Raw genomic sequence first — 22,844 nt, 5'->3', positions numbered from 1 at the left:
ACTTACCTCAAGCAGCTCCCAGAAGCAGCGGCATGTCCCTTCTCCGGCTCCTACACAGAAGTGAGGCCAGACGGCTCTGCCCACTGCCCCATCCACAGGCACTGCCCCTGCAGCTCATATTGGAGCACCAGAGGGGGGCCAAGCCACAGCTTCCGGGAGCCACATGGAACGGCCCTCTACCCTGCTCCCCAGCTGGAGCGCTGGAGCAGGGCAAGCCCCAGACCCCACTCCCAGCAGGAGCTCGAGGGCTGGCTTAAAACAGCTGGCAAGCCGGATCCGGCCCATGGGCTATACTTTACCCACCCCTGATATAGGCTATTTTGCCACTGTTTTGCAACTGTGTTCCAATACCCTTTAACTTCAACTGTTATTTTACTGTTCAAAAATTCAACAAAGTAGTTACACTTATGAAAGGCACTTCAAGATTACATACAAAGAACATATTTTTACCATAGAAACAGCTTTTAGTCATTATCTCTGCATCAGCAGAACACCTCAAAACTACATCTAGAATATAATTTATGAAGACATTAGAAAGAGAAGACTCCATCATTTAATCATTGTCCTAGTAACAGAAGTATGGTTCTTTATGCATGCTTATGATTCTTGAAGATATGATTAGTAACTAGTAACAGTTATGTAAAGTCATTGTTTAAAATAATTGTGTATAAATTAACTGGTGTGATAGGTTCAAGAAGACTAAGATCTGTAAAATGCAATCAAAGCTAATTTAAAAAGGCTATTAATGCACCAACTCATTATATAACCTCTGAAGTTGAAACTTCAAATAGAAGTTACATGCCTCAAGAGAAGTCAAACAATGATTGAGCACTTACATATGTTGTCCATTCTCAAAGACCTTTGGAGACAAATTAATCTTTGCATTATCCCTGCAAGGCAGGGTAGATACAGGGCTGGCGGCACAGTTGGGAATCACCAGACATCTACTAGTTAGATGCCAACATGAAAGGCAAGTGGGGGCTGGCTCGCCAGTATATCCATGGGCAAGGTCATGCTGATGGGCAATGGGAAGGTGGTGGGATTCTTACCAAGGTGTTGTCCCTAGACACTACTTGTGGGCCCTCCATCTTATAGACCAGCCCCCTTGCTAGCAAGTGCTTTGATGAACTTAGTCACCTTCCCCACCCCACCAGAAATACACTATATACAATTATAGAAAAGAAGGAGAAGGTGCTTTCTCTCACTGTTTCCTCCATCCTCACCCCAGAGCCTCCTGGCTACTGCAAAGAAAGGTGTCTGCTCATCTTTTATTCCCCAGGCCAAGCCTCCTGGCTGCTCAGGAAGCAGTGGGAGTCCACAGGGAGTGGTTGCTTAAATAACTCTGTTGCTGAGGCCCATATATTTCCCAAGACAGCAGACAGAATGAAAGAGATGATCGTTTCACTGTTGCCCACAGGGGTTTCCATTAGCACCAATGGGACCAGGAATGACACCACAGAGTACCAAGGGGTAGTGGGTGCCTCCCACCACAAAAATATTTCCCACTACCCCACCACATCAGAGAAGTGGAAAAGAAGCAGAGGCATTTTGTTCCCTTATTATAGTGTGTGAGCTGTGACTTTGATAGTTATTAGTGAAATACAAGCAGTGATTACCTCAGAGAGCAGGGAGATTCCTGCTGAAATGATCAGCATACAGGGGATACACCAGCGTAACCAAGGCCAGGTCTATACTATAAACTGACATTGGTATAACTACGTGGCTCAGAGGGTGTGAAAAATCCACCTCTGAGCAACACAGTTATACTGACATAAACCCCGGTGTTTATATCAGGAGCCAGAGAAGGTTGATCATAACCAGGCCAGACCCCCAGCTGCCGGGATAGGGCCAGGAGAGCCTTTGTGCAGGGGGGAGGAGCGGGGGGTCGGGGAGGGGGTCAGTGCATGAATCCTTTCCTTTTCCAGGCAATCTCCCCTGCAGGCTTGGACTATGGGCTGGCACTGCTGCCCCCTTTGTCTCCCCTATCCCAACTTTTTCCAGCTGTGTGGACTCAGGCAGGAAGAGGAAGCTAGCCTGGGAGGTCTAGCCCAGACTAGTCTAAAACAGTGGCCTGTAAGAGGGATCCGGCCCGGGCTCCTACCTGCGAGGCCTCCATTTCTGAACAGACGTAGTTTTTAAAAAAAAAAAAAAAGTTTTTTAAATGCCAAGCAAATGATCACGGACAATTTCAGAACTTTTCAGCAAACAAAATGCATCAAAGAAAAGCAAGTTCTCTGAAATTTGCCAAGACATACCCTCAACTTCAAGAATAGGCCTAATTCTGGGTAAAGATCGGTAGGAGAGTCCTCTACCAGTATTACCTCCAAACTATGTACCTTAGATAATGACGAAAAAGACTGTATCATAGAAGAATGGAAAGTGGAACATTCAGCATCAGATTCTTCATTAGAATAAAAAGAGGTGGAAGGAAATGACTGAGCAATACGGTACCATGAACGGAAACTGGAAAAGAACCCACATTGTAATAAAGTAAGCCCAGGAAGTAAGATTCCACCGGAACCAAGTGATACTGTGCAAATTGTATCTGAAGGTCCAAAACAACCACAGTTAGATCTTCTCTTCAAATGAAACAAGAATGAGTGGAGAAGTTTCAAAATAGAGGTTCGGTTTATATCTATGGGTCAAATACAGTGAAATAATGAATGCAGCTTACTGCTTCCCATGCAGACTTCTTTCATCACCTATTGCTGTACAAAAATTTGTGTTTATTGGTAATGGCTTCAGAAATTGGAAAAAAGCTATGGCATAGGATGCAGGTTTCCAACAGCATGAAAACAGAATCACAAGAGCTGTCACGTGGTATGGACTTAATTCAAAATCATTCAGTCAAAAGGTGATGGTCTTTCAGTTCAGTTGAAAATTACTGTTGCATATTTTGCTTCAGTGCAGGAGAACTGTATGTATATTGAAGTTATGGCAGATGTCCTCCGACTCACTGTAGTCCAGGGGATTGCTTAAAGAGGAAAAGGAGAGTGACAGCAGCAGCAACGACAACTTCCTGGTGCTACTGACTCTAATAGCCAAATACTTGAGTATTGGTAAGAAAGAAAATTGAAAGTGGACCACGCAATGCAAAATATACCCATTCATCAACACAAAATTAAATCATTCACATTCTGTCAAAAAAAAAAAAAAAAAACCAACCATTAATGCATAAGCCAAGAAGTGAAAGAGACTAATGTTTTCTCTGTAATGCTTAATGAAACTAAAGACATTAGCAAAGTTGAACAAGTGTCAGTTATGTTGAGATATTATTTGCATAGCACAGTGTATGAAAGATTTTTTGGCTTCCATCTTGTCAAGTCACTTGATGCACTCTCTTTCACGATGTGAAGAATACACTGTCACGGTGTGGTACTGATATGCAGAACTGTATTACAATGGTGTTCATTGTTTCAACCACAGGCTCAATTTAGTTATTGTTTATGTATGCAGAGGAAACAAACATGCACTGGATTTTTTCACTATTCTGGAGACATTGTACACTTTTCTCTTTGGTCAGCTTTACACACTAAATTGACAGCCATTAAGAAAGTACAACCCAAAAATAAAGTCTTGGCATTGAAGAAGCTCTGTGACACTCAATGGGCATACCAAGTTTCCGCTTGTAATGCTGTGAAAAAAGGCAATTTCATCCATTCTTGTGTCATTTGCTATAATATCTCGAGATATATCAAGAGATGACAGGGCAATGGGTTCATGAGGTCTTTAGTTCAGTATTAGACTGACTTTGCTGTTCTCCTTTGCATGTTAACAAAAATTATTTAACTGCTTAAAGTTCTATCTGACTACCTGCAAGCAGTTGAGTGTGACTTTTCTCAGGCATGCTTATCTGTGGACACCCCAATCAGTGAATTTCTGAACATGAGAAATTTGGAAGAGGCAGTTGATGAAATATGGAGCAAAGCCATTACCACTGCTTCAGAAAATGATTTGAAGCCATCTAAAGTTTTGGGAACACACAGCATAGTGAGGCAGTGTGGCTCCCTGCCACCCCAGAGAGGGTCGAGCCCCTCCAGACACCAGAGTGAGCGGAGCCAGGAAGCTCTGGGCCCACCCCTCAGAGGGACAGGTGGCGACCCGGAAGTAGAAAGGCAGGCCCTCAGAGCTCACTGAAGAGCGGCCACGGGGGAGGCCAGACGCAGCCAGCCTAGCCAGAGACTGGTAAAACCGCGCAGCCCCAGACAGGCCAAGACTGGCCTGACCTGCCCTCCGCCCACTATCCAGGGGAGTTGCCGGACCTGCCCTGTGCCCGCTATCCAGGGGAGTTGCCGGACCTGCCCTGTGCCCACCATCCAGGGGAACCCATGGTGCTGGACCTCCCAGAGAACACCGCGGTGACCCAGGTTCCAGAAGGAGGGGAGTTAGGAAGTAGCCCGGGGACAGCCGACCCTAGTCTGGCTGTAACTCTGCCAGAACCCATGTCAGTGTGTTGCGGTCAGGATCCCCACTGACCCAGCAGCGGGTCATTTGCCGCTGCTAGGGCCCCGGGCTGGGACGCAGTGGAGTGGGAGGGCCTGCGTCCCCCCTGCCACTCAACTCGTGGGTGGCAGCCTCCCCCTCTTCCAGGTCCTTGGAGGCCTGGGCTAATTCACATATGCTGTGTTGCTCAGCCTCTGCTTGAGGGCCTAAGCTACTTACTGTCTGTTGCCCCGCCCTGACCCCAGGGCCTGGGCCTGCCTAATCTTGAACTGTTTGCTCTGTCCCAGCCTGAGGGCCTGAGCTACTGACTATTTGGTGCCCTGCCCTGACTCAGGGCCCGGGCCTATGGTGCTCATTCCAGTTACCGCAAGGGTTGCCAAGGGAGACTCCGGTGGCCGGACAAATTCCCCAAAGTCAACTGTGTGTAGCGAGCCGGTGTGGCTCCCCGCCGCCCCGGAGAGGGTCAAGCCCCGGCTAGCCCCTTTACAACAGTTATGCACAAAAGTTGCTTAAAAAACTTCAGGAATACATTTCAACTGAAGAACAGATAAAGGAGACTTCAGGACAAACTCCTTTATGTCAGAGATTGATTAAATTACTGGAGAGAACTTCAGATAAGATGTTCTGAAAATAAAATTTGTTCTTGATGGTGTCAATTGCCTTCACCCAAAGTATGAAAACTTAATTAACTTTCTAAAATTAAAACCACTCATAGAACACTATGGATGTGATATAGACATTGTGAAGACAGAGGTAAACCTCTTGCAAAAGTAACTGAATGCTATGAAGAAGAGAAAAAGTCCAAGATTTGCTGCAGCTGCTAATTTCTTTGGATAAATACAAAATTTGCCTTCCACAAGCTGCATAAATTCTGTGCAATTGGTACAAGTATTCCTCCATCAAATGCTGCATATGAAAGGGCATTCTCATGTCTTCAATGGGTGAAAGACTAGCTGAGGAACTGCATGACAAGTGACCAGGTAAGGGACTTGGATGTCATGACTATTGAAAAAAAAGCTATCCGAGTCTCTGCAGCTGGAGAGAGTTGTCGACAGATTTACTACTGCTTTCAACAGGCATATCAAGCTTCAATATGGTAAGTAAATTGTGACCAACATTATTTATCCCCATTTTATAAAGTGTATATGTAGAAAAATCCATGCTGCCTTAATAATAGTCTTTACCACCCCTTCGCCACCCCAAACTAATTATTCTAGCACTGCCCCTGAATGGGACTGATCAGGGTCTTTTTAATTTCTCTACTGCAGGTTGGGGAATGTACCAACCATGAGGCACCAGAGCAACGTGTCTGCAAATACTGGAGGTTGTCTACAAACAAAAGATGTACCTAATGGTATAACCTCCCTCACATGGGCACAGTTATACCAGTATAAAGGTGCTTAGACCAGTACAGCTTATTCTCATACAAGAAGGGGAATAAGCTATACCAGTATAAGGTATATTCATACTAGTTTAACTGCATCCACAGGTTGTACTAGTATAACTATATATGTTTAAAAAACAAAAACCCAACCTGTAACTGAAAGTTGTACAAATAAAAAACTAAAGACCTCTATAAGACTAGGTCTCATTAACAAAACTTGACTGGAGGACATACGAATGATTATCTTTACAACTATAAAGGCCTGGCCTTTTAAAAAAATATTATTGAAGAAAGTAATTCCTGCAGAAATTGTAGGCCCCTTCATTTGCAAGCCCATAGTTTCCCTGCTAACAGGGATGAGAAAGCAAGTTGACCTTTCAAGTCTTGGATAGAAATGTAACAATATCCTCAGACCAGTGAGACAAGAATGGTTGATTGACTAAGACTACAGGAATTCCTGGATGTCGGCCATAGATACTAATCATGCCTCCTTTTTCCAAGAGCGGACAGATGTGTATCAGCATGCTTAGGGGACTATTTTAAAAATTGTTAGCATTACAGCATTATTTTATGTCATCTGCTGATAAGAATGTCAGAGAGATGCTACACTGAAGAAGCCACTCTTTGTTCCCACACATTTGTATTCTGTTCCCCACTCTGCTCTCCGCTGACCAACCTAGATCAGTCCAGTTCCTTCCTAATCTGAGAGGGAAATCAGGGTGTTTTGTTTCAAGATACATAAAGAAGAAATAGATGGGAATTGATCTGAACAGAGGTGTACTGAAAGAGGCTAGAATAGTACATTACTGAGTTCATATATTGCTAAATATATTATATGTAATATAATATTACTAGGACTCATCATTGCATGTTAATCCAAGTAATATAACACAGCACTACAGTACAATGTATATTAAACATGATGAAACAAGTTAAGTTTTAAAGCACGTCTTCTACCCTTTTATTTGTAATTTTAAATCAATCACTTCAGTTTTGGTTACACTTAAAGAATAGCGTAATGCACACTGAAAACTAAACAGGCACAGTGCGATAACTCTTCTAATAATAATCCTGTACTAACATTTACAACTGGTCTTTACCATTCTGTTTTCCTACTTAGAGAAGTGGGTGTTGAAATATCAATTAAAATTTGGGTGTAACTATATACAAAAAAATAATTACAACAATGAAATTCCACCATGGCAGACAAGAGATTAGTATCTATATGAAAAAAGAAACAATAGTTTGTGAAGCATTTACTGATGATGTTTGATCTCAGATAGGCACACAACTCCCACTGATGTGAATGCTAGATGTTCAATTCACATCCAAGGGCACAAGTTATCAAGTACCATTTATGTACAGGTATTAGCTTTATTATGGAGGTGCCAGTTAAACTTCATACTCAAGACTGAGCTAAGGTTTACACTTAAAGCAGGAATTCAACCTCTTATGAAAAATGATGTATCTTCCCTAAAGTTATAGCAGTTTAACTATAGGATGATTTTTTTCTGAGAATTTACAAGCAAATCTTTTATAAATTAACAGTAATTCTAAAATATTGGTTTTTAAAGATAGACATTTTCCTTTGTCCTTAATGAACTTAACAAAATTCTCTCAACTGCCCATAAAATAAAAAGCCCACTGAAATCTTGTCCATAGGCCACACTTGAGGTGGTTTTTTGTTGTTTTTTAAAAAAAGATTTGTAGTCACTCTCTCTGGTCCCGTACATCTGCTCCGATTCCGCCACTACCACCAACACATATATTCTTCATAACTGAAAGTTTCTCCTTTAGCAGAGGCTACATTAAGATACAGTCAAGGTTGAGAGTACATCAGTAATTTAGGGTTCAGCACATTACAGCGTTGTTGTGATTATCCCCCAGAATAAGCATAATAAACCCAGAAATTCCAAGTTAAGGTTACTCTGAAAAGAAAACCAAATTTGTTGTGTGGGTGTCATAACTCCATTTTCATATGTTAACCTTAATTCTGCCTTGTAGTGACACCATGAGGGCGAAAACAAATATTGAAAAATCACTATAATCTAACACAAGACCACAAACACTGAAATGCCTTAATGGTAATTATATGATTAAACACCCAATAAAATTGAGAAGTCCAAAAGGACCGCAAGGCTTTATAGAAGTTTAACAATCTAAGGGCAGACACCCTTAATAGTGGGGGATGTTTTAGAGGAGATTAGTTCTTCAGTATTCTTCTTCATTCCTGATCACAATTGTTCTGAATTTTTAAATCTAAATTTTAAATTTAGCCAGCCCCCAAATCCCTGATCATCCACAACCACCTCCAATAAAAAAAAAAAAAATAGTATTTCTCTTCAACACTATGCTTCTGAAAAATCCAGTAGCACATCTGAAACTATTAAGAAAGCCCTCCAGACGATATCGGATAGTGGGGAATACAAAATATTGATCCAGAGATTCAATAGCACATGATTTCTTTATTATATTCCTTCTCCTGAAGGGGAAAAACGGAAGCTGGCACATTTTGCCTGGTGCATTAAGATCTAGAAACTTCCTGCTAATTTTCACAACTTACTGGCAGTGAAATATACTGATCAGTATTCTCTAGAGTGCAGCAACATTTCCAGTCTGTCTCTTAAAGAGCTCATCCTTGCATTCGCAAACATTTGAGTTTGACAGTTATGTTCTTATAGTTGCTTAATTAGCATTTGCACGCACACACAAACCCCCCGCCCCGGAATATGCAACGACAAACCAGAGATGGGCAAATTGCCACTGTTAACATTAACCAAAAAGAGGCAATGCTCCTGTTTTAGATGTCAAGAGAACAATTACTGCATTATTTGTTAAAGAATTAAAAATTGTGTCCGTCATTCCTAAGGCTGTTTTATGGTTTCTAAAGGACTTTGACAGCAGCACGTTTTTAACACCAGGTGATTTCAAGTTTGATATTTCTCTTTTTCTTCTGTGTATTAATAGGCATCAGACTAATTACAACAACATTTCATAAAAAGGGAGAAGTTACACACAACACCTTTATTAAAACATAATGTCATTCTCACCAACAGAGCTCAAATTTATTCTGATGATCCTGTATGCCCTTTAACATACCCAGTGTCTGCATTAGTATGCAGCCTTTTGGATCCATTCTGTTCTTTTCCATATAAAAAATCCTTGGTGTCATTACCCTACCCCAAAAATTGTTTTGATCCCTCTTTCCAATATCTTCTCCCGCTCACAGACAGAATTATCATAAATTGGCTTACTCCACTTACAATGCACCTTGACTGTATTATCACCTGCTTTTAAAGTGACCCCAAATTCCTTTAAATTCACAAGGATGCTAATTTTCACTAGTTTTCATATTTCATCATCACGGCAAATCCCAAAGGGACATGGCTTCCTTGCAGATCAAGCACCATCTGGATCAATCTCTGTCTCGGTTCGTAAGGTGGTCTAGCTGTATATTCAATTTACGTCCAGCACTGGCAATCTTCTTAGTCCAAAGTTTAGCGCTCACATGATCACTGGCCATGTAGTGAAATTCCTTGGTAAACTCACTTCAGGATTCACTGTTCTTAGCAATTGGGCATGTCTACACTGGCAAAGTTACAGCGCTGGCAGTTACAACGCCACTCAAAGAGCGCAGAAGAAAAACGCTGTTGTGCCTTCACACTGACAGCTGCCTGCAGAATAGCGTGTTCACACTTGTGGCACTTGCAGAGCTATTTGGAACGGTGCACTCTGGCCAGCTATCCCACAGAGCATCTCTTTCTCTTTTGCTACTAAGACTTGGTGGAAGGCGGAGGGGGTCGCAGGGCATCCTGGGTCCAGTCTCAATGCCCTGTGCTACATTGCTTCGCATCCCAGCAATCCCTGTGCTTCCATCCGCATTTGGCATCATCTTTCAAACTGTTGTGTATTACACAACCTGCCTCTTTCAGGCTGCAGGAATGGATCCCACTCTGACCAACACGTCACGAGTGGCAGTCAAGTTATTCCTTAAACTACAAAGGCAAGAGGAGTGAGACGTTGATCTCACCATGCAAAGCAGCTACAACACGAGATTTCTTGTGGCATTCACAGAGGTGCTGACCACAGTGGAATGCTGCTTTTGGGTTCAGGAAACAAGCATTGAGTGGTGGGATCACATCGTGATGCACATCTGAGATGATGAGCAGTGGCTGCACAACCTTTGCATGAAGAAAGCCACATTCATGGGACTGTGTGATGAGCTCACTTCAGCCCTGTGGCACAAGGACACGAGAATGAGAGCTGCCCTGTCGCTGGAGAAGCGGATGGCGATTGTACTGCGGAAGCTGGCTACTCCAGACTGCTACCGATCAGTCGCTAAACAGTTTGGAGTGGGAAAGTTGACCATTGGAGTAGTGTTCATGGAAGTGTGCAGGGCCATTAATCGCATCCTCCAAAAGACAGTGACTCTGGGCAATGTGCGTGACATTGTGGATAGCTTGGCACAAATGGGTTTCCCTAACTGCGGAGGGGTGATAGGTGGCACACACATTCCAATTCTGGCACCAGACCACCTAGCCACCGAGTACATTAATCGCAAAGGATATTTCTCAATGGTCCTCCAGGCGCTTGTGGATCACTGTGGCCATTTCATGGATGTTAACGCAGGGTGGTCTGGAAAGGTGCATGACACATGCATCTTTCGGAACCCTGGCCTGTTCAAGAAGCTGTAAGCAGGGACTTTCTTCCCGGACCAGAAGATCACCGTAGGGGAAGTCAAACTGCCCACTGTGATCCTGGGAGATCCCGCCTACCCCTTAATACTGTGGCTTATGAAGCCATACATGGGGCAACTTGACAGCAGCAAGGAGTCGTTCAACAGGCTGAGCAAGTGCAGAATGACTGTTGAGTGTGTTTTTGGCCATTTAAAAGCCCGCTGGCGATGCTTGTATAGGAAGCTGGACATGGCCGATGACAATATCCCTATGCTTATAGCCGTGTGCTGTATGCTCCATAATATTTGTGAAGGGAAGGGTGAAAGCTCAGCGGCTGGAGGCTGAGTTTGAACAGCAGAGACCAGAGCTATTAGAAGGGCACAGCGCGGGCCCATAAGGATCAAGGATGCCTCGAGGCTGCAATTTGAAGCTGAAAGCCACGAATATTTGCTGCTATGCTCGGAACTGCAGTGCTTGTAATGCTAAGAGGTGACTGGTGCACATGATGCAATAAGGGGGTTTAACATAATTGCATGTTGCTTTGCAGTGCTCTTTTTGCTTTCAGTTAATAGAATAAAGATTGTTTTCAAACCAACACAATTATTTTATTAAAAGACAACAACCGGAGGAGCGAGTCAAACGACAAAAATACATGAGCAGGGAGGGGGAGGGGGGAAAGGGAAGGTCTCCAGAGGAGATGGGGTCCTGGGACAGCTACATATTTGTGTATGTCCAGGGATCATACCCAACCTTCTCCTTTGGAGTACAATGCAGTAGGTGCTGTACTTCAGCAGGGCCAAACTGCAGAGGGATGGGTGTTGAGTGCAGTGGGTAGTGCAAGTCCACACTGCTGGACTGTGAGGAGGGAGGAGTGGAATGCTGAGGGTAGAGAGTGGAGTCAAGAGGTTGATGTGTGTGTGTAAGGCATGGGGCACATGGGAAAGAGTTTTGTGACAGCAGCTGTAGAGGAAGATGGGCATGGAACTGCTCGGTTTGACGAGCTAGTATTGCCTGGTGAATGTCTGCTCGGCACTCCATAATGTTTACAAGCCGCTCCGTGGCTTCATTGTGGCGTGCCGCATTCACCTTTCAGTCCCTCTTCTTGCTGTCCCGCCACTCCTTCAATTCCTGTTTCTCAGCAGCGGAGTGCATCATAACCTCACGCAGAAAGTGCTCCTTAGTTCTTCGTGGTCACTTTCTAATTCTGCGCAGCCATTCTGCCACCAATAAGAGAGGCTGACCTCCCAAGATCATCTCTGTGAAGTTTAAATGCAACATTTTAAAGAAGCAGTATTGTTTGCAACACAGACAACACTGATTCAGTGCTTTAAAACACAGCCAGTACTCACACATCTGTCACTAACTGGCTGACCCCAGGCAAGCACACATGAGCCACAAGACCCCCATAATGGTGAGTAGCCACAGGGGCAGGGTGAATCACTCTTCTCGGACCCTGCTGTACACTGGACACGTGGCTCTTAGGCAGAGCCAGCACTGTAGGGAGCGCTTGATAATCATTCCTGTCCCTACACTTTCCACAGGATGTGATCATTATGGAAGATATCTCGCTGCTGAGGTTGAGCAGGGAATCAAAGGAATCAATCTTCTCCAAGACTGCGGCTTCTGCCCTGGCCGCATGCGGCTCGCTTGTGTGCAGCAATGGTCATCCATCCCCCTCCCTCCGTGACGGCACAGTGGCACAGGGAAGTTACCATTAATGGGCAAAAAACAAAGCATCTCTGCTGAGAAACCTGTGGCAGCGGATTGCCCAGTATCTTCAAGAGTTTCCTGGAGATCTCTGAGGGAGATTCCCGAGAAGTGAGGGAGTCTATCAACAGCCTGTTCCGCCACTCACATTAGGTATGCGGTGGGAGACAAGCCTGCTTTCTGCAACCCTCCTGCCCCCAACAAATCGCTTCAGCAATTCCCAAAATCAGATCCACTTACCAGGGGCCTCCTCTCCTGTTTGCGTTTTGCCAAGATCAGATTGCTGTGACTGGCTAGTGTCCTCTGGGGTAGAAAAGAGCTCCTGACTGCATGCATCTCTGGCCTCCAAGCCATCCTCTGCCTCTGGGTCCCCCTTCCCCTCTTCGTCCAAGATTTCCTCCTCCTGGCTCGGTCCACTCTCGACTGGCACGTGAGCCAAAGTAGTATCCACAGGGTCCTTCGCAGTGGAGGTGGGGTCACCACCGAGTATCGCGTCCAGCTCTTCGTAGAACTGGCAGCTCGTGGGCGCAGCACCGGAGTGGCGGTTTACCTCCCGCGCCTTGTGGTAGGCGTTCTGCAGCTCCTTCATTTTTACCCTACACTGCAATGTGTTCCAGTCATGGCCCCTTTCTATCATGCATCATGAAATCTGTCCGTAGGTATCATAATTTCTACGGCTAGAGAGCAGCTGGGACTGCACAGCCTCCTCTCCCCAAATGCCGATGAGGTCCAGCAGCTTGGCATTGCTCCAAGTCGGTGATCGCCTGGTGCGTGGAGCAGGCATGGCCACCTGGAAAGATGCACTAAGACCACTGCATGCATCACCAAGCAAACAGGAAGAGGACTTTCGAATCTGCAAAAGAACGTACGGGGGGATGACAGTTGGTCACCTGAGGGCAGGTCAGTAAAGTTAAAATTGATGACCAGAGAGGTGAGAACAGGCATTGTGGGACACCTCCCAGAGGCCATTCGCAGCGCTGTAATTGCCACAGTGTCTATACTGGCACCACAGCCCCAGCACAGAAAGCTGTACGCCTCTCGTCGGGGTGGTTTTTAAAAGCACTACAGCTGTGCAGTTTCTGCGCACTTAGTGGCTTGGCAGTGTGTACACCTCAGGAGTTACAGCGCAGAAAGCCACTTTACTGCGCAGAAACTTGCCAGTTTAGACGGGGCCATCCTAACAACATATCCATACCAAGAAAGCTGCTGAAACCAAACCAGTGCCGATTACTCCAAGGGGTGGGGATTCTGAATGACTGCAAGCCCGCAGAAAACACCCCCCTCCCCCGCCCCCAGAATTCCTGTGCTTCCCTGCAGGGAAGCAAAGGTAAGCCATGTGTTGGGGCGGGGGAGCAGGAGGGGGCGATCATGGGCGCAGTTTTTTGGGGGGGAATTGCCTACCTCCAGAGAGACATGGGGCAGGGACGACACACACAGGGTTACATGCCACTGCCCCACCCACCCCCGTTTCTGCAAGCGCAGAGCTGCCCAACTGAAGGAGGCTGCATCTCTGCTCCACTGACTCTGCAGCTGAACACCGCCTTCTGGGTCCTTGTGCCAGTCACGCTCCCCTTCTGTGTGCTGGGAGCCTTCCTGTTTTCTGTGCAACAGTGAGTGGCCGCAGTGGGGCTGGGTAAGGAGGCGTGTGAGGGGAAGAGACAGTCGGGAAGGAAAGAGGTGGAAGGGGGGGGGGAAATGCAGGGAGGGGGATGGAGAAGAAAAGGGGATAGGGAAATTGCAGGGGGAACCTGGAGCCCGGCATGCAGGGTCCCCTCAGCAGCAGCTGGTGCTCCCCTGTTAAGCAGACCCATTGAACCCTCACCCTGACAAGCCATACCCCCCTACACCTGGATCCCCCCGAGCCTCCCACACCCAGACCCCGCCCCCGCTGATCCCCAACCAGCTGCACTTGGACCCCCACCCCATCAAGCCCCAGTCTCCCGACACCCGGGCCTCCCCACTCCGCCCCCCACACCTAGCCACAACCACCTTCCCCTGGATCCCCTGCAGAGTCCCACTTTCCCTGCACCTGGAACCCCCTACCGAGCCCCTGTGCATCCAGATCTTCCACTGAGCCACCCACACCCAGATTGCCCCACACAAAAATCTCTCACCCCATGCCTGGATTCCCCAACACTATGCTCCTCCACACTTGGATCCTGCTGGGCTGAGCCTGCCCACCCACACTGATGCACCTGGCACAGAGGGGCAGGGCCCTGGGGTGTTTCTGGGGCAGGCCCAGCCCTTACACTGTGTCAGGGTCAGGTGCAGCCTCACTGACGAGTCCCTGTACCAGGGGATGTGGGGGCTTCAGGGTAATCTCCCACCTCAATGCAGCCAGTGGCCTGTGCTCCCCACTGCTATGCTGGAGCCACATTTATTTACTGACAAATAAAATCTACAAAATTTTTCAGAATTTTTTTTAAAAAATGTTCGCATAAGTTTTAATTTTTTGGCATAGTACTTTTAGGTGCAGAATTCCCTCAGGAGAAGCTGATGGAGGAAGTTGCTGGGTTCAGCTTCCAATTTCATTATTTCTGGTATGGAATTTCCATATTTATGCATACTCAAGTTCACTAATTTTTTGACAAGACTATTACTAAAACTAAAGCCACCCCTTCATAGCAAGATGAGGTTTTAAAAAATTCTAGCACAAACCCAAAAATCTCTCCCTTTTTGTTCCAAAAAATAATAAAAATTCAAATTTCAGCTTTACTAATGCAACAGGTAGTTCAGAAATTTCCTACTATTCAAGCTAAAATGAACTGACATTTATACTTATATGGTGTCTGTATTTTGTCTAAAAGCAGTATTAAGCTGTCACACATGATTAAAGATCTGTGCCAAGACTGAAATGAAGAATCATTACAGAAACAAACTATCTTATCAGTCATCACTGCTGGCCCAGGTTGACAGACGAGACCAGCACTTGAACTCAAAGGCATTAAAAGCATATAAGGATTTAGCATACAGCTAATTTAAAAAAAGACAACAAAAACACACCATGAAGGACCTAAACTTAACTCCATATGAAAGTATTGGCATTCACATCAGTGGGAACTGGATCAACCTTTGTATTACAGTCCAGATTATCCAAAACAGGGCTGTTCATGCCTTTTGTGGCTAAAGCTAAATTACATTTTTAATTATGGTCCATGAGCTAAGGCTACAGAATAAGGATCATATGCTACACACAATCCATAGCAGCTCTCCCAAGGAGGTCAATAGAAGTTCTGCACAAAGATGAAGCAAATAAAACCTTTATGAAATCGCTACCATTTAACATTCTGTCATTTCTGTCCCTTGTTTGCCGATTTGTGTGCCAATTTCTAGTAATCTGTGTACATGAGTAAGGCATGCTACTATAACTGCGTTCTGTGCATGACTGGCACCTAAGTTTTAGAAAATATGGCTCTTAGATTGTCAGGATTAGACTTCAGAGTTAACCCACTGAGGTGAATGGGGGCAGTTTAAGCCACTTTCACAGCCTGAAAAATCAGATTTAGCCAGTGCTACATCAGCTCACATTTGGAAAGATTTAAAAAACCAACCAACAGTCAAAAGGGCTAAAAATTTTAAAGAAAACACACAAAACAAAGATTTTAGATTGTTGAGAATCTGAATCTATGATGGAGATGGATAAATACATCATACAGGCTAGGGAAGACATCCCTTATCCAACTAACAGACTCATATTTTTACAATAAGCTCTTTCCTATAAAAAAATAAAAATAAAAAACTATGAAGCGTAAGAAAGCAGGTTACAAATAGAGTAAGCCTTAGCCAGAAATGCACCTCATCACTTTTAGAATGGGGCAGTGCTGGGAAACAGTACATACTCAGTCCTTAACTCAGACTGCCGGTAATGCATATGATACAAAGCGCCCCATGTATCCCCCTGTTGTGGAATGCACCCCTTGTGGCAGAGCTGTGCTTCAGAATCACAGCTTTCACTTTTAAAGACCATTCTAGCCCTCACAGTACACTTGGCTCATTTTTTTTAGTTAACCAAGTTAGTGTTATCTTCCTGAAACAATAGTTCTGGGAGGTATAAATTGGCCATTCAACTCAATAAAGGATGTTTTTCTAAGTGATATGCTCTAGTTCAAACAGGAATCAATTCAGGGAAATCCATGGCCTGCATTATGTAGGCGGTCAGACAAGATGATCACGGGCATTTCTGGTTTTATAATCTATGAACTCTGACAATTTAAAATGCCAATATTGTTAACAATTTCACTGCTAATTATTTTAGCAGAAATACACAGCTAACTTGCTTACACAATAATCCAAACAGTCGTCCACACCACCACTGGCACCAAAACCCACAACTATCCTCAACCCAGCTGCCAAAGTCTCTGGCTTCCCCCAACTTCTATGATGCAGTTAGTCCAGCAGTTCTCAAACCGTGGGTCAGGACCCCAAAGTGGGTCACAACCCTATTTTAATGGGGTTGTCAGAAGCAGGTTGGGGTGCAATGAAGATTGAGAACCCCTGAATTAGTCTCATATTGACAGTGCCTGTGTGCAATACTGAAAACAGGAGGACAACATAAAAATGAATTTAATATCAAAACAATTTTATCATTTGTATATTTAAGTAAAAGACTCATTTTTAAAAATGTATCTGGAGCAGCCTGGCAATTCTGCCACAACTTTACCATAGTACCACAGAATCAAGGAATCTTGCAACAGAATCAAGGCAAGAGTATGTGAGGTCTTGCCCATTATACAGCCTCAGAGTGGTGGCTAAGGGCTTGTCCACATTTGAAAGTTACTTAAGATGGAGTTGGACAAGAACAGCTACATTCACAACCTATTTGTGGACAATATTATTCCAGAACAAGAGTGCCTTGTTCTTGTTTAGCTTAAGCAAGTGACTTACCTGAGTAACCCAGGAACATCTCTATGTGTAGCAAACCCCTAGGTACACAGCAATGAGGTGCATCAAGCTGCTCATTTCAAGTAGATTCAGTCAAGCTGTTGAGATTCGGTCACGTGCAACTATCAGGAGAAACACCACTTTCAAATCTGCCTAGTCAGCATACAGTTTATACAATATAACCCACTATTATCAGATCTAACACTCAGTTTGATCATCAGTGATACTAGTTAATAGACTACAGAGAATGTAGTATGTTGTAGTCGTGATGCTCCCAGAATATTAGAAAGAAAAGGTGGATAAAGTAATGTCTTTTATTGGATCAACTTCTGTTGGTGAGACCCACTTTGTTGATCTTCAGAAAATTTAATTAACCACAAGAATTAGCAAGTTATTCCTCAAGCACTTATCAGCTACTGTGAGTCAGATCATCTGCAGAAAACCAGAAAGTGATATGACTTTTATTGCATACAAGAAAAAGACATTCCATTGCCTGAATATATAAGAGAAGTTCTGAAAGTCAAATAACTGAACCTTATATATAATTGCTTTACATCTACATTACTCATACAGAAACATTTTTGTTACATTTGGTAAGTGAAAACTTTGATCTAGTGGTTGGACAAAACCAACAGTAATTCACCGGATTTCAGGCCTCTCTCTCACCACATATATAAAATATATCTTGGCTAACAATATCTACACCAGGTTTAAACCCAGTAATGATCTGAAATAGTTTAACTTTAACCCCTTGTGGTGGAAGGGAGGAGGATTTTTTTTTTTAAACCTTGTAGAAGAAAAGAATACTGCTGCTCTTGCTCGAACTGTTCACAAGAGGATACTGCAATCCAGAGGTGGAAGTGGGGGGAGAGGGGAGAAATCACAATTCCTTGAATATTTCTACATTGCTACAAGACTATGCACCACGATAACATTGAACTCTATTCATTCTTAATTGAATTACTTTAATTTAAAATAAACTTCTCCATAGATCAGTTAATCTCCCCCACAAAAAATAAAATAAGATCAGATTTAACAACCCTTCTTCTCCAGTCAACCATCTCTGCCCTTGCCCCATAGTCAATCAAAAACAGGCACTTGCAATTCCACCCATGCTTTATGTGAACTATGTGACGCATTAGTGATTCACTTTACATTGATTCCTCTGTTTTTCCTGCATGTCCTTGATTAATTATTATACTGGTGTTCTAGCTAGCCCAGACTGTGCCTGGACTTTTTTTTAAATGAACCACACACACAAAAAAAGTGGCTCATATGCTGACTTTATCTTCCACATTATATATTTTAGCATGCCTTTTCGCCTTGCTTTGTTTCACATTGATTTTTCATTTGGTTCTTTTAAGTGAGTGTTGGGAGAGAAGAAAATAAGTATTTAATAAAAAGAACAGGAGTACTTGTGGCACCTTAGAGACTAACAAATTTATCTGAGCATAAGCTTTCATGGGCTACAGCCCACTTCATCGGATGCATGCAGTATTTAATGGAATTCAAAATAATACAGGTATCAAGACATCTGTGTCTCGTGTTTGATAGGACTCGTGTTTGAAAACTACATTTCTACCTCAATGTATATCAGCCCCTAAAGTTTCAAAACCCTGCTCTAATTACACAAGAGGCACTAGCAAATCTTTGTACACAACACGTTACTGTATGTCATTCTTAAAACACAACATGCCATTGATACAGGGAGAAGAGTGCCACATATTTCATTGGGACTCCGCATATTACTTAAGCAGTGAGACAAGAGGCAGTGCTTTTCTTGGCAATTACAGCAGAGCTGGTTTGGAGCTAGGATGCTGAAAGTCAAGTCATTTTATCCACCCAAGAAGTAAAATAATCACCCTAAAATTCATTGTCTGTGGTAGCCTCCTGCCATTATGAAATTGAATAACTACAGAAAACAAACATTTGTTTGCATTATTAATATCAGTGTCAGATCACAGAGCCATAAAGCCCTAATTGAAAGTTTTGAACCTATCTCGATATCACTGAGATATATGTGACATGGCTTTAGATCCAGCCACCAGCGGAGCTCTTCCACAGTCACTTTCACACTAATGTCTATGCCTAGCAAATGCACAGATCTGGCACTTTACTGTCACTTTCACCCCCTCCAAACAAGTAACCCATTCAGGCTAAAGCTCCACACACACATCTTTAAATGTCAAATAATACTTCAAGGTAACTGCTTATATGATTTACACTACATTTTGTGAAAGAAAATATCTGTGTCTTGGCTGACAACTTGTACACCCATTCCGAGTTTGACATGATGTATAAAAAATGACAAATTGTAACATTACAAAAATAAATTTATAATGAAAACAGAAGAATTCAGCTGCAGTACTTCTAGCAGGAATTCCTACAATAAATCATATCTTTGTCACAGAATGAATGAGGTATATTTAAAGAGCTTTCCCAAGCTATCCAAAAATAGTTTCACATATGTACTAGCTACATGTTTTCAAATGCAAAGGTTTTCTTTTAATCTTTTTTTAAAAAAACCTGTCCCATCACTAGAGATCTCACGCAGCATTGCATCTCCCCAATACCCAACAGGAATAATGGTATTAGAATTTGATCCCTGTTTGTGTTGGGTATCACCTTAGTTCACTTGATCCTCTTGATTTCAATGGGATTATTCATGGACTAAAATCTAGCCCAAATATTTTTATAGAAAAGGAGATACTAAAATCAACTAATGGAGTTTAGTGTGTACCCTAAAAGGACAGGAAGACATTTAAACTAAAAAAAATATTTCTTAAAATTATTGCTTTATATATTAATTTAGACAATGTTAAAGGTGGGCAAGTGCTCTCAAAAGGCTCTGCCAAACTAAAACACAGAGCAAAAGTTTTAAGCAAGGAGTGCTGTTACATTGTTACTGGAAACAGTGTAAATGCTAGCATGGACATTAGCCTTCACAATTCCTTGATAAAAAGACTTGCTTCAACCAAGTCTTTTTTTGATACCCTATTGAAAATTATATACCTTCTATACCAGCAGTTAAACGTTCAATACCCACCGCTCACAACTGTGAAGGTGTGGACAGGGCTTAAACGAAAAAATAGAGCAAAAAACTGATAATAGCACAGTGGTTGTGTCAGTAGGTGAAAGCAAGACATTTACCACCCCCTTCTCAAAAAATAACTGCCCCGGGCTATGTAAAATAGCATCCTCTTTCGTTTCTCCAAATGCATTTACCCATCTTGCCCTCTCTGTGGTTTGCACTGTTCGCGGTTACGACGCAGCGCTATTTACCTCGCACCGCGGCTCTTTGTGTGTATTCTGCCCCTCTGGGATTGCCAGCAATAAATCGAGGGACACGAAGGGGCTGCCATCCCCCTTAGGGATTAATCAACGTTTGCAGAGCGCTCTGGAGGTGCAAAGCGCTGTATAGATGCTTCAGCGAGACCCGGGGTGATGGGGGGGGGAGGGAGCGGACATCCCTGACATGTCTGACAGAAACTCACTGCCAGCAAGATAACCACCCCGGGGTCTGCAGCCAGAGCCAATCCCGCCGCCCAGGCTCAGAGGAGTCTGTGCCCCCAGCACAGAGACAGGGGAAGCAGAGCGCAGACAGCTCGGGCTGCGGGGAGAAACCCAGACACCGACACCTCCCTACTCATGAGCAGCGAACACACCCGCCACAAAGGGGGCACGTTTGTGGGGCGCCTCGGGCCCTGGGGCCCCCTCCCCGGAGCATGGACGCCTCACGCGGGAGACCGGGGTTAAACCACTGCTGAGGCGAAGGGACCCACCGTGGGGAGCTGTCAGGACCAACCCCCGGTTGCGGCACGAAGGGGCCCCGCCCGGGGAGCCATCGAAGGATGGGCTGCGATCCCCAGGCAGCTCTAGCCACCCCAGTCCCGGCGAGGGAAGAAACCCAGAACCAGAACCAGAACCAGACCCAGCCCTGCCCGCCGCCCCCTCGCTCACCGGCTGCGAGCTCTCCCCTCGGCCGAGCCCCTTCTCCGGCGGGCGGAGCCGCCGTAGCCCCAGCAGCACAATATGGCGAGCGGCAGCCTCCGCAATGGAGCTCGGGAAATAGAAGGGAGTTACATATTCATGGCCGGGGCCGGGCAAGGGGAGCGGGGATGGGACCAGGTTTCCTGAAGCCCCCTCCCCCGATGGGGAGTGGGACTGCTCAGCTGGCGGGAGGTAGGCCCAGCCCAGCCTCGCCTCCCCTCACTACCGGCGGCGCAGCCTTCTTCAGCCTAGCTCCAGCAGCCCCTTAGCCCCTCCGCGGCTGCACGGTCCCGCCTCAACCAAGTCAAGTGCCAGCCCTTCAGTGCCGCCCATTCTCGGCTGCACAGCCCCCCTCACCCTAGCTCCAGCTCCTCAGTGTCACTGCCCCCCCCAGCTGCACAGCCCCCCTCACCCTAGCTCCAGCCCCTGCGTGCTGCCCCCGGGCAGCACAGCCTGCCTTGGCCTAGCTCCAGTCCCTTAGTGCCCTGCTTCAGCTTAGCTCCAGCAGCTCAAGCCCAAGTCCTGCACTTCCACACCCAGTGCCTTCATCTTCACTCTGTACTAACAGGCCGAAGCTGGGAACTTTGGGAACTGTCCCAAACTGAGCTGTCATTAGAGGAGTTTTTGGAACAAATTGATAAACTAAACATTAATAAGTCTCCAGGACCTGATGGTATTCACCCAAGAGTTCTGAAGGAACTCAAATGTGAAATTGCAGGACTACTAACTGTCATCTGTAACCTATCATTTAAATCAGCTTCTGTACCAAATGACTGGAGGATAGCTAATGTGATGCCAATTTTTTAAAAAGGCTCCAGAGGTGAACCTGGCAATTACAGGCCTGTAAGCCTCACTTCAGTACCGGGCAAATTGGTTGAAACTATCACGAAGAACAAAATTGTCAGACACATAGAGGAAAATAATTTGTTGGGGAAGAGTCAACATGGTTTTTGTAAAGGGAAATCATGCCTCACTAATCTACTAGAATTCTTTGAGGGGGTCAACAAGCATGCAGACAAAGGAGATCCAGTGGATATAGTGTATTTAGATTTTCAGAAAGCCTTTGACAAGGTCCCTCACCAAAGGCTCTTAAGCAAAATAAGCAGTCATGGGATAAGAGGGAAGGTTCTCTCATGGATTGGTAACTGGTTAAAAGATAGGAAACAAAGGGTAGGAACAAATGGTCAGTTTTCAGAATGGAGAGAGGTAAATAGTGGTGTCCCCCAGGGATCTGTACTGGGCCCAGTCCTATTGAACATATTCATAAATGATCTGGAGAAAGGGGTAAACAGTGAGGTGGCAAAATTTGCAGATGATACAAAACTACTCAAGATAGTTAAGTCCCAGGCAGACTGCGAAGAGTTACAAAAGGATCTCACAAAACTGTGTGACTGGGCAACAAAATGGCAGATGAAATTTAATGTTGATAAATGCAAAGTAATGCACATTGGAAAACATAATCCTAACTATACATATACAATGATGGGGTCTAAATTACCTGTTCCCACTCAAGAAAGAGATCTTGGAGTCATTGTGGATAGTTCTCTGAAATCATCCACTCAATGTGCAGCGGCAGTCAAATAAGCAAACAGAATGTTGGGAATCATCAAGAAACGGATAGATAATAAGAAAAAATATCATATTGCCCCTATATAAATCCATGGTATGTGCACACCTTGAATACTGCATGCAGATGTGGTCTCGCCATCTCAAAAAAGATATATTGGAATTGGAAAAGGTTCAGAAAAGGGCAACAAAAAATG

The 22,844-nt window shown here is 44.5% G+C and overlaps 1 protein-coding gene across 1 annotated transcript in view; it reads right to left on the bottom strand.

Moving 5' to 3' along the window:
• RNF2 (ring finger protein 2) overlaps positions 1-21,200 on the bottom strand; it is a 51,953-nt gene extending 30,753 nt beyond the window's left edge. Inside the window, exon 1 of the mRNA XM_074961136.1 lies at positions 21,052-21,200. The gene's annotated coding sequence lies outside the window, so the exon portion shown is untranslated. The remainder of the gene's footprint in view (positions 1-21,051) is intronic.
• Positions 21,201-22,844: the final 1,644 nt, after the last annotated feature.

The sequence above is a fragment of the Natator depressus genome, chromosome 8 (genome assembly GCF_965152275.1).
Source record: "Natator depressus isolate rNatDep1 chromosome 8, rNatDep2.hap1, whole genome shotgun sequence".
Taxonomy (NCBI): domain Eukaryota; kingdom Metazoa; phylum Chordata; order Testudines; family Cheloniidae; genus Natator; species Natator depressus.
The sequence above is the reverse complement of the archived record's forward strand: the minus strand, read 5'-3'. Positions and strand labels throughout refer to the sequence as shown.